This window comes from Hyla sarda, chromosome 10 (genome assembly GCF_029499605.1).
Source record: "Hyla sarda isolate aHylSar1 chromosome 10, aHylSar1.hap1, whole genome shotgun sequence".
NCBI lineage: Eukaryota > Metazoa > Chordata > Amphibia > Anura > Hylidae > Hyla > Hyla sarda.
In genome coordinates, this window is record NC_079198.1 from 947,332 (window position 1) to 959,069 (window position 11,738).

At 42.8% G+C, this 11,738-nt stretch overlaps 1 protein-coding gene across 1 annotated transcript in view; it reads left to right on the forward strand.

Moving 5' to 3' along the window:
- VWA5B1 (von Willebrand factor A domain containing 5B1) overlaps positions 1-11,738 on the forward strand; it is a gene marked incomplete in the record, with an annotated part of 108,576 nt that overhangs the window by 3,069 nt on the left and 93,769 nt on the right.

Here is an 11,738-nt window from a genome sequence, read left to right on the forward strand (position 1 = left end):
GTACTTTATACTATACACTATATACCTGTACTTTATACTATACACTATATACCTGTACTTTATACTATACACTATATACCTGTACTTTATACTATACACTATATACCTGTACACCACATTATACTATACACACTATATACCTGTACTTTATACTATACACTATATACCTGTACTTTATACTATACACACTATATACCTGTACACCACATTATACACTATATACCTGTACACCACATTATACACTATATACCTGTACACCACATTATACACTATATACCTGTACACCACATTATACACTATATACCTGTACACCACATTATACACTATATACCTGTACACCACATTATACACTATATACCTGTACACCACATTATACACTATATACCTGTACACCACATTATACACTATATACCTGTACATGATATTATACACTATATACCTGTACACCACATTATACACTATATACCTGTACACCACATTATACACTATATACCTGTACACCACATTATACACTATATACCTGTACACCACATTATACACTATATACCTGTACATGATATTATACACTATATACCTGTACACCACATTATACACTATATACCTGTACACCACATTATACACTATATACCACATTATACACTATATACCTGTACTTTATACTATACACCTGTACACCACATTATACACTATATACCTGTACTCTATATTATACACTATATACCTGCACACGATACTATACACCTGTACACGATATTATACACTATATACCTGTACACCACATTATACACTATATACCTGTACTTTATACTATACACACTATATACCTGTACATGATATTATACACTATATACCTGTACACCACATTATACACTATATACCTGTACACCACATTATACACTATATACCTGTACACCACATTATACACTATATACCTGTACACCACATTATACACTATATACCTGTACACCACATTATACACTATATACCTGTACTCTATATTATACACTATATACCTGTACTCTATATTATACACTATATACCTGTACTCTATATTATACACTATATACCTGTACTCTATATTATACACTATATACCTGTACACCACATTATACACTATATACCTGTACACCACATTATACACTATATACCTGTACTCTATATTATACACTATATACCTGTACTCTATATTATACACTATATACCTGTACTCTATATTATACACTATATACCTGTACACCACATTATACACTATATACCTGTACACCACATTATACACTATATACCTGTACACCACATTATACACTATATACCTGTACTTTATACTATACACACTATATACCTGTACTTTATACTATACACTATATACCTGTACTTTATACTATACACTATATACCTGTACTTTATACTATACACACTATATACCTGTACACCACATTATACACTATATACCTGTACACCACATTATACACTATATACCTGTACACCACATTATACACTATATACCTGTACACCACATTATACACTATATACCTGTACACCACATTATACACTATATACCTGTACACCACATTATACACTATATACCTGTACACCACATTATACACTATATACCTGTACACCACATTATACACTATATACCTGTACACCACATTATACACTATATACCTGTACACCACATTATACACTATATACCTGTACACCACATTATACACTATATACCTGTACACCACATTATACACTATATACCTGTACATGACATTATACACTATATACCTGTACATGACATTATACACTATATACCTGTACACCACATTATACACTATATACCTGTACACCACATTATACACTATATACCTGTACACCACATTATACACTATATACCTGTACATGACATTATACACTATATACCTGTACACCACATTATACACTATATACCTGTACACCACATTATACACTATATACCTGTACTTTATACTATACACTATATACCTGTACACCACATTATACACTATATACCTGTACACCACATTATACACTATATACCTGTACTTTATACTATACACTATATACCTGTACACCACATTATACACTATATACCTGTACACCACATTATACACTATATACCTGTACATGACATTATACACTATATACCTGTACATGACATTATACACTATATACCTGTACACCACATTATACACTATATACCTGTACACCACATTATACACTATATACCTGTACACCACATTATACACTATATACCTGTACACCACATTATACACTATATACCTGTACACCACATTATACACTATATACCTGTACACCACATTATACACTATATACCTGTACACCACATTATACACTATATACCTGTACACCACATTATACACTATATACCTGTACACGACATTATACACTATATACCTGTACACCACATTATACACTATATACCTGTACACCACATTATACACTATATACCTGTACACCACATTATACACTATATACCTGTACATGACATTATACACTATATACCTGTACACCACATTATACACTATATACCTGTACACCACATTATACACTATATACCTGTACTTTATACTATACACTATATACCTGTACACCACATTATACACTATATACCTGTACACCACATTATACACTATATACCTGTACTTTATACTATACACTATATACCTGTACACCACATTATACACTATATACCTGTACACCACATTATACACTATATACCTGTACTTTATACTATACACTATATACCTGTACACCACATTATACACTATATACCTGTACACCACATTATACACTATATACCTGTACACCACATTATACACTATATACCTGTACTTTATACTATACACTATATACCTGTACACCACATTATACACTATATACCTGTACACCACATTATACACTATATACCTGTACACCACATTATACACTATATACCTGTACACCATATTATACCCCCGGCTCACACAGCAGGCTGATTGACAGGCCAGGAGCCTGCACAGAGCCCTGCTTGTCCCGCCCTCACTTCCTGTATTTGGTCTCCGTACACAGACACACAGGCAATAGCTACAGGGACAGCATTTTTTCACCCAAAAATATAGACATTTTTTAACCAATGTATATTACAAATAATTTATCTACATTATCTAAAAAGTTTTTCTGCTAACAACAGGTACAGGTAAATCAGTCTGAGCAGCTTCCCCCACAGGGCTATCTGGGAATATGAGATGAGGTCGGGTCAGGGATTGGAGTTAGTTGTTGGGAGACTTGAACCTGGTCTATGGCGGCTCTATTATAACTGTCCATACCTGTCCACGGTGCTGACTATATACCTGTCCACGGTGCTGACTATATACCTGTCCACGGTGCTGACTGTATAATACCTGTCCACGGTGCTGACTCTATAATACCTGTCCACGGTGCTGACTGTATAATACCTGTCCACGGTGCTGACTCTATAATACCTGTCCACGGTGCTGACTCTATAATACCTGTCCACGGTGCTGACTCTATAATACCTGTCCACGGTGCTGACTCTATAATACCTGTCCACGGTGCTGACTCTATAATACCTGTCCACGGTGCTGACTCTATAATACCTGTCCACGGTGCTGACTCTATAATACCTGTCCACGTGCTGACTCTATAATACCTGTCCACGGTGCTGACTCTATAATACCTGTCCACCGTGCTGACTCTATAATACCTGTCCACGGTGCTGACTCTATAATACCTGTCCACGGTGCTGACTCTATAATACCTGTCCACGGTGCTGACTCTATAATACCTGTCCACGGTGCTGACTCTATTATACCTGTCCACGGTGCTGACTCTATACCTGTCCACGGTGCTGACTCTATAATACCTGTCCACGGTGCTGACTGTATAATACCTGTCCACGGTGCTGACTGTATAATACCTGTCCACGGTGCTGACTCTATAATACCTGTCCACGGTGCTGACTGTATAATACCTGTCCACGGTGCTGACTCTATAATACCTGTCCACGGTGCTGACTATATAATACCTGTCCACGGTGCTGACTCTATAATACCTGTCCACGGTGCTGACTCTATAATACCTGTCCACAGTGCTGACTCTATAATACCTGTCCACGGTGCTGACTATATACCTGTCCACGGTGCCGACTCTATAATACCTGTCCACGGTGCTGACTCTATACCTGTCCACAGTGCTGACTCTATAATACCTGTCCACGGTGCTGACTATATGCCTGTCCACGGTGCCGACTCTATAATACCTGTCCACGGTGCTGACTCTATAATACCTGTCCACCGTGCTGACTCTATAATACCCGTCCACGGTGCTGACTGTATAATACCTGTCCACGGTGCTGACTCTATAATACCTGTCCACGGTGCTGACTGTATAATACCTGTCCACGGTGCTGACTCTATAATACCTGTCCACGGTGCTGACTCTATAATACCTGTCCACGGTGCTGACTCTATAATACCTGTCCACGGTGCTGACTCTATAATACCTGTCCACGGTGCTGACTCTATAATACCTGTCCACCGTGCTGACTCTATAATACCCATCCACGGTGCTGACTCTATAATACCCATCCACGGTGCTGACTCTATAATACCTGTCCATGGTGCTGACTCTATAATACCTGTCCACGGTGCTGACTCTATAATACCCGTCCACGGTGCTGACTGTATAATACCTGTCCACGGTGCTGACTGTATAATACCTGTCCACGGTGCTGACTCTATAATACCTGTCCACCGTTCTGACTCTATAATACCCGTCCACCGTTCTGACTCTATAATACCCGTCCACAGTACTGACTCTATAATACCTGTCCACCGTTCTGACTGTATAATACCTGTCCACCGTTCTGACTGTATAATACCCGTCCACCGTGCTGACTGTATAATACCTGTCCACGGTGCTGACTCTATAATACCCGTCCACAGTACTGACTCTATAATACCTGTCCACCGTTCTGACTGTATAATACCTGTCCACCGTGCTGACTCTATAATACCTGTCCACCGTTCTGACTGTATAATACCTGTCCACCGTTCTGACTGTATAATACCTGTCCACGGTGCTGACTCTATAATACCCGTCCACAGTACTGACTCTATAATACCTGTCCACCGTTCTGACTGTATAATACCTGTCCACCGTGCTGACTCTATAATACCTGTCCACCGTTCTGACTGTATAATACCTGTCCACCGTTCTGACTGTATAATACCCGTCCACAGTACTGACTGTATAATACCCGTCCACAGTACTGACTCTATAATACCCGTCCACAGTACTGACTGTATAATACCTGTCCACAGTGCTGACTGTATAATACCTGTCCACCGTTCTGACTGTATAATACCTGTCCACGGTGCTGACTGTATAATACCCGTCCACGGTGCTGACTCTATAATACCCGTCCACAGTACTGACTCTATAATACCTGTCCACCGTTCTGACTGTATAATACCTGTCCACGGTGCTGACTGTATAATACCCGTCCACAGTACTGACTGTATAATACCCGTCCACAGTACTGACTGTATAATACCCGTCCACAGTACTGACTCTATAATACCTGTCCACGGTGCTGACTCTATAATACCTGTCCACAGTACTGACTGTATAATACCCGTCCACAGTACTGACTCTATAATACCCGTCCACAGTACTGACTGTATAATACCTGTCCACAGTACTGACTGTATAATACCCGTCCACAGTACTGACTGTATAATACCCGTCCACAGTACTGACTCTATAATACCTGTCCACCGTTCTGACTGTATAATACCCGTCCACAGTACTGACTCTATAATACCTGTCCACGGTGCTGACTCTATAATACCTGTCCACCGTGCTGACTCTATAATACCCGTCCACGGTGCTGACTGTATAATACCTGTCCACGGTGCTGACTCTATAATACCTGTCCACGGTGCTGACTCTATAATACCTGTCCACGGTGCTGACTCTATAATACCTGTCCACGGTGCTGACTCTATAATACCTGTCCACCGTGCTGACTCTATAATACCCATCCACGGTGCTGACTCTATACCTGTCCACGGTGCTGACTCTATAATACCCATCCACGGTGCTGACTCTATAATACCTGTCCATGGTGCTGACTCTATAATACCTGTCCATGGTGCTGACTCTATAATACCTGTCCACGGTGCTGACTGTATAATACCTGTCCACGGTGCTGACTGTATAATACCTGTCCACGGTGCTGACTGTATAATACCTGTCCACGGTGCTGACTCTATAATACCCGTCCACAGTACTGACTCTATAATACCTGTCCACCGTTCTGACTGTATAATACCTGTCCACCGTTCTGACTGTATAATACCCGTCCACCGTGCTGACTGTATAATACCTGTCCACGGTGCTGACTCTATAATACCCGTCCACAGTACTGACTCTATAATACCCGTCCACAGTACTGACTCTATAATACCTGTCCACCGTTCTGACTGTATAATACCTGTCCACCGTGCTGACTCTATAATACCTGTCCACCGTTCTGACTGTATAATACCTGTCCACCGTTCTGACTGTATAATACCTGTCCACGGTGCTGACTCTATAATACCCGTCCACAGTACTGACTCTATAATACCTGTCCACCGTTCTGACTGTATAATACCTGTCCACCGTGCTGACTCTATAATACCTGTCCACCGTTCTGACTGTATAATACCTGTCCACCGTTCTGACTGTATAATACCTGTCCACGGTGCTGACTCTATAATACCTGTCCACGGTGCTGACTCTATAATACCCGTCCACAGTACTGACTCTATAATACCTGTCCACCGTTCTGACTGTATAATACCCGTCCACAGTACTGACTGTATAATACCCGTCCACAGTACTGACTCTATAATACCCGTCCACAGTACTGACTCTATAATACCTGTCCACCGTTCTGACTGTATAATACCTGTCCACCGTTCTGACTGTATAATACCTGTCCACGGTGCTGACTCTATAATACCTGTCCACCGTTCTGACTGTATAATACCTGTCCACCGTGCTGACTCTATAATACCTGTCCACCGTTCTGACTGTATAATACCTGTCCACCGTTCTGACTATATACCTGTCCACGGTGCTGACTCTATAATACCTGTCCACGGTGCTGACTCTATAATACCCGTCCACAGTACTGACTCTATAATACCTGTCCACCGTTCTGACTGTATAATACCCGTCCACAGTACTGACTGTATAATACCCGTCCACAGTACTGACTCTATAATACCCGTCCACAGTACTGACTGTATAATACCTGTCCACAGTGCTGACTGTATAATACCTGTCCACCGTTCTGACTGTATAATACCTGTCCACGGTGCTGACTGTATAATACCCGTCCACGGTGCTGACTCTATAATACCCGTCCACAGTACTGACTCTATAATACCTGTCCACCGTTCTGACTGTATAATACCTGTCCACGGTGCTGACTGTATAATACCCGTCCACAGTACTGACTGTATAATACCCGTCCACAGTACTGACTGTATAATACCCGTCCACAGTACTGACTCTATAATACCTGTCCACGGTGCTGACTCTATAATACCTGTCCACGGTGCTGACTCTATAATACCTGTCCACGGTGCTGACTCTATAATACCTGTCCACCGTGCTGACTCTATAATACCCATCCACGGTGCTGACTCTATACCTGTCCACGGTGCTGACTCTATAATACCCATCCACGGTGCTGACTCTATAATACCTGTCCATGGTGCTGACTCTATAATACCTGTCCATGGTGCTGACTCTATAATACCTGTCCACGGTGCTGACTCTATAATACCCGTCCACGGTGCTGACTGTATAATACCTGTCCACGGTGCTGACTGTATAATACCTGTCCACGGTGCTGACTCTATAATACCTGTCCACCGTTCTGACTCTATAATACCCGTCCACCGTTCTGACTGTATAATACCCGTCCACAGTACTGACTCTATAATACCTGTCCACCGTTCTGACTGTATAATACCTGTCCACCGTTCTGACTGTATAATACCTGTCCACGGTGCTGACTCTATAATACCCGTCCACAGTACTGACTCTATAATACCTGTCCACCGTTCTGACTGTATAATACCTGTCCACCGTGCTGACTCTATAATACCTGTCCACCGTTCTGACTGTATAATACCTGTCCACCGTTCTGACTGTATAATACCCGTCCACAGTACTGACTGTATAATACCCGTCCACAGTACTGACTCTATAATACCCGTCCACAGTACTGACTGTATAATACCCGTCCACAGTACTGACTCTATAATACCTGTCCACCGTTCTGACTGTATAATACCCGTCCACCGTGCTGACTCTATAATACCTGTCCACGGTGCTGACTATATAATACCTGTCCACCGTTCTGACTCTATAATACCCGTCCACAGTACTGACTCTATAATACCCGTCCACCGTGCTGACTCTATAATACCTGTCCACGGTGCTGACTATATAATACCCGTCCACAGTACTGACTCTATAATACCTGTCCACCGTTCTGACTGTATAATACCTGTCCACCGTGCTGACTCTATAATACCCGTCCACGGTGCTGACTCTATAATACCTGTCCACGGTGCTGACTCTATAATACCTGTCCACGGTGCTGACTATATACCTGTCCACGGTGCTGACTCTATAATACCTGTCCACGGTGCTGACTCTATAATACCTGTCCACGGTGCTGACTCTATGATACCTGTCCACGGTGCTGACTCTATAATACCTGTCCACGGTGCTGACTCTATAATACCTGTCCACGGTGCTGACTCTATAATACCTGTCCACCGTTCTGACTGTATAATACCTGTCCACGGTGCTGACTCTATAATACCTGTCCACGGTGCTGACTCTATAATACCTGTCCACCGTTCTGACTGTATAATACCTGTCCACGGTGCTGACTCTATACCTGTCCACGGTGCTGACTCTATAATACCTGTCCACGGTGCTGACTCTATAATACCTGTCCACGGTGCTGACTCTATAATACCTGTCCACCGTTCTGACTGTATAATACCCGTCCACAGTACTGACTCTATAATACCTGTCCACCGTTCTGACTGTATAATACCCGTCCACAGTACTGACTCTATAATACCTGTCCACCGTTCTGACTGTATAATACCCGTCCACAGTACTGACTCTATAATACCTGTCCACCGTTCTGACTGTATAATACCTGTCCACGGTGCTGACTGTATAATACCTGTCCACCGTTCTGACTGTATAATACCCGTCCACAGTACTGACTCTATAATACCCGTCCACAGTACTGACTGTATAATACCTGTCCACAGTACTGACTGTATAATACCTGTCCACAGTGCTGACTGTATAATACCCGTCCACCGTGCTGACTGTATAATACCTGTCCACCGTTCTGACTGTATAATACCTGTCCACCGTTCTGACTGTATAATACCCGTCCACAGTACTGACTCTATAATACCCGTCCACCGTGCTGACTGTATAATACCTGTCCACCGTTCTGACTGTATAATACCTGTCCACCGTTCTGACTGTATAATACCCGTCCACAGTACTGACTCTATAATACCTGTCCACGGTGCTGACTGTATAATACCTGTCCACGGTGCTGACTGTATAATACCCGTCCACAGTACTGACTCTATAATACCCGTCCACCGTGCTGACTCTATAATACCCGTCCACAGTACTGACTCTATAATACATGATCTAGTAACATGGATCTCACTGCTCACACAGAGGGGTACTTATCAAAACTCAACTAGTTTTTAGGTCAGGTTGGATTAAAAAAGTTGTGGGGAAAGTGGCGGCCGTGCGCAAAATGTATCAATTGGCACACAGACTTTGATGAATGCCTACTGAACTGCTCTGGTAAAATGTTGCAGAGTAGTGGTAAAGGGCAGGGTTAAAATGCCCTGTGATTTCTTCTAAATCTGGTCCGTGCAAAAAGATCCTGGGAGCCATATTGGAAAGTACTAGTGATGGCGGCTCAGACCTAGTTCCTTCATCAGACTATGGCTGTGCTATGGACCTTCTGTATGGACTATGGACTGTGTATAATGGACTTAGACCACAAGATTCTTCATTTATTTTGCAAGAAACTTAGGCCCACTTGGGCATTGAGAGGGCAGTGGTGTCTATTGTCATGGTTGGCACATGGGGTGAACACAGGAAGATGTGGGGTGTTTGACCAAAGGAATGCCAAGTATTCCTGCTGGCCACCTCAGGCCTAGATGGGGCCTGGGTGGTAAAGCAGGGCTCTGTACACCGAGGACAAGTGGGGCTCTGTACACCAAGGACAAGCGGGGCTCTGTACACCGAGGACAAGTGGGGCTCTGTACACCAAGGACAAGCGGGGCTCTGTACACCGAGGACAAGTGGGGCTCTGTACACCAAGGACAAGCGGGGCTCTGTACACCGAGGACAAGTGGGGCTCTGTACACCAAGGACAAGCGGGGCTCTGTACACCGAGGACAAGCGGGGCTCTGTACACCGAGGACAAGCGGGGCTCTGTACACAGAGGACAAGCAGGGCTCTACACCGAGGGCAAACGGGGCTCTGTACACCGAGGACAACCGGGGCTCTGTACACCGAGGACAAGCGGGGCTCTGTACACCGAGGACAAGCGGGGCTCTGTACACCGAGGACAAGCAGAGCTATGTACACTGAGGACAAGCGGGGCTCTGTACACTGAGGACAAGCGGGGCTCTGTACACTGAGGGCAAGCGGGGCTCTGTACACTGAGGACAAGCGGGGCTCTGTACACTGAGGACAAGCGGGGCTCTGTACACTGAGGACAAGCAGGACTCTACACTGAGGACAAGCAGGGCTCTGTACACTGAGAACAAGCGGGGCTCTGTACACCGAGGACAAACGGGGCTCTGTACATTGTGGAGAAGCGGGGCTCTGTACATGGTGCTGATTCTATATTATGTATTATATCCCCCTTTATCTTAAATATTATATCCCCCCTATATTATTTTATCCACCTCTATAATATGTATTATATTCCCCTGTATATTATATTCCCCTCTGTGTTATATATTATATCGCCTTCTCTATTATATCCCTCTTTGTATTGTTTCTCCCTTTATATTCTATCCACCTCTATAATATGTATTATATTCCCCTGTATATTATATTCCCCTCTGTGTTATATATTATATCGCCTTCTCTATTATATCCCTCTTTGTATTGTATCTCCCTTTATATTCTATCCACCTCTATAATATGTATTATATTCCCCTCTGTGTTATATATTATATCGCCTTCTCTATTATATTCCTCTTTGTATTGTATCTCCCTTTATATTCTATCCACCTCTATAATATGTATTATATTCCCCTCTATATCCTGTATTATATCCTCCTTGATTTGGCGTCTCCAGTAATTGCCGTAATGTTCACAAGAGGCTCTCGACTCCTTCGTTAGATTAGAAGGGTCTTCAGTGTAATGTAATGTGATCATAGATTCCACCTAAGTAATGGCGGGCACTGTGATTGGACACGGGGATACTAAGCTTCAGGGTTGGTCATACTGCTGGGATTTGTAGTCCAGGTCTTCTGACGTCTTATGGCCGTTGCTATGATTTCCAATGTATCAGACGTTCTTCATCTCTCAATTCTTCTTCTTCTGTGATGTCTCGTATGATCAATAAGTGGCTG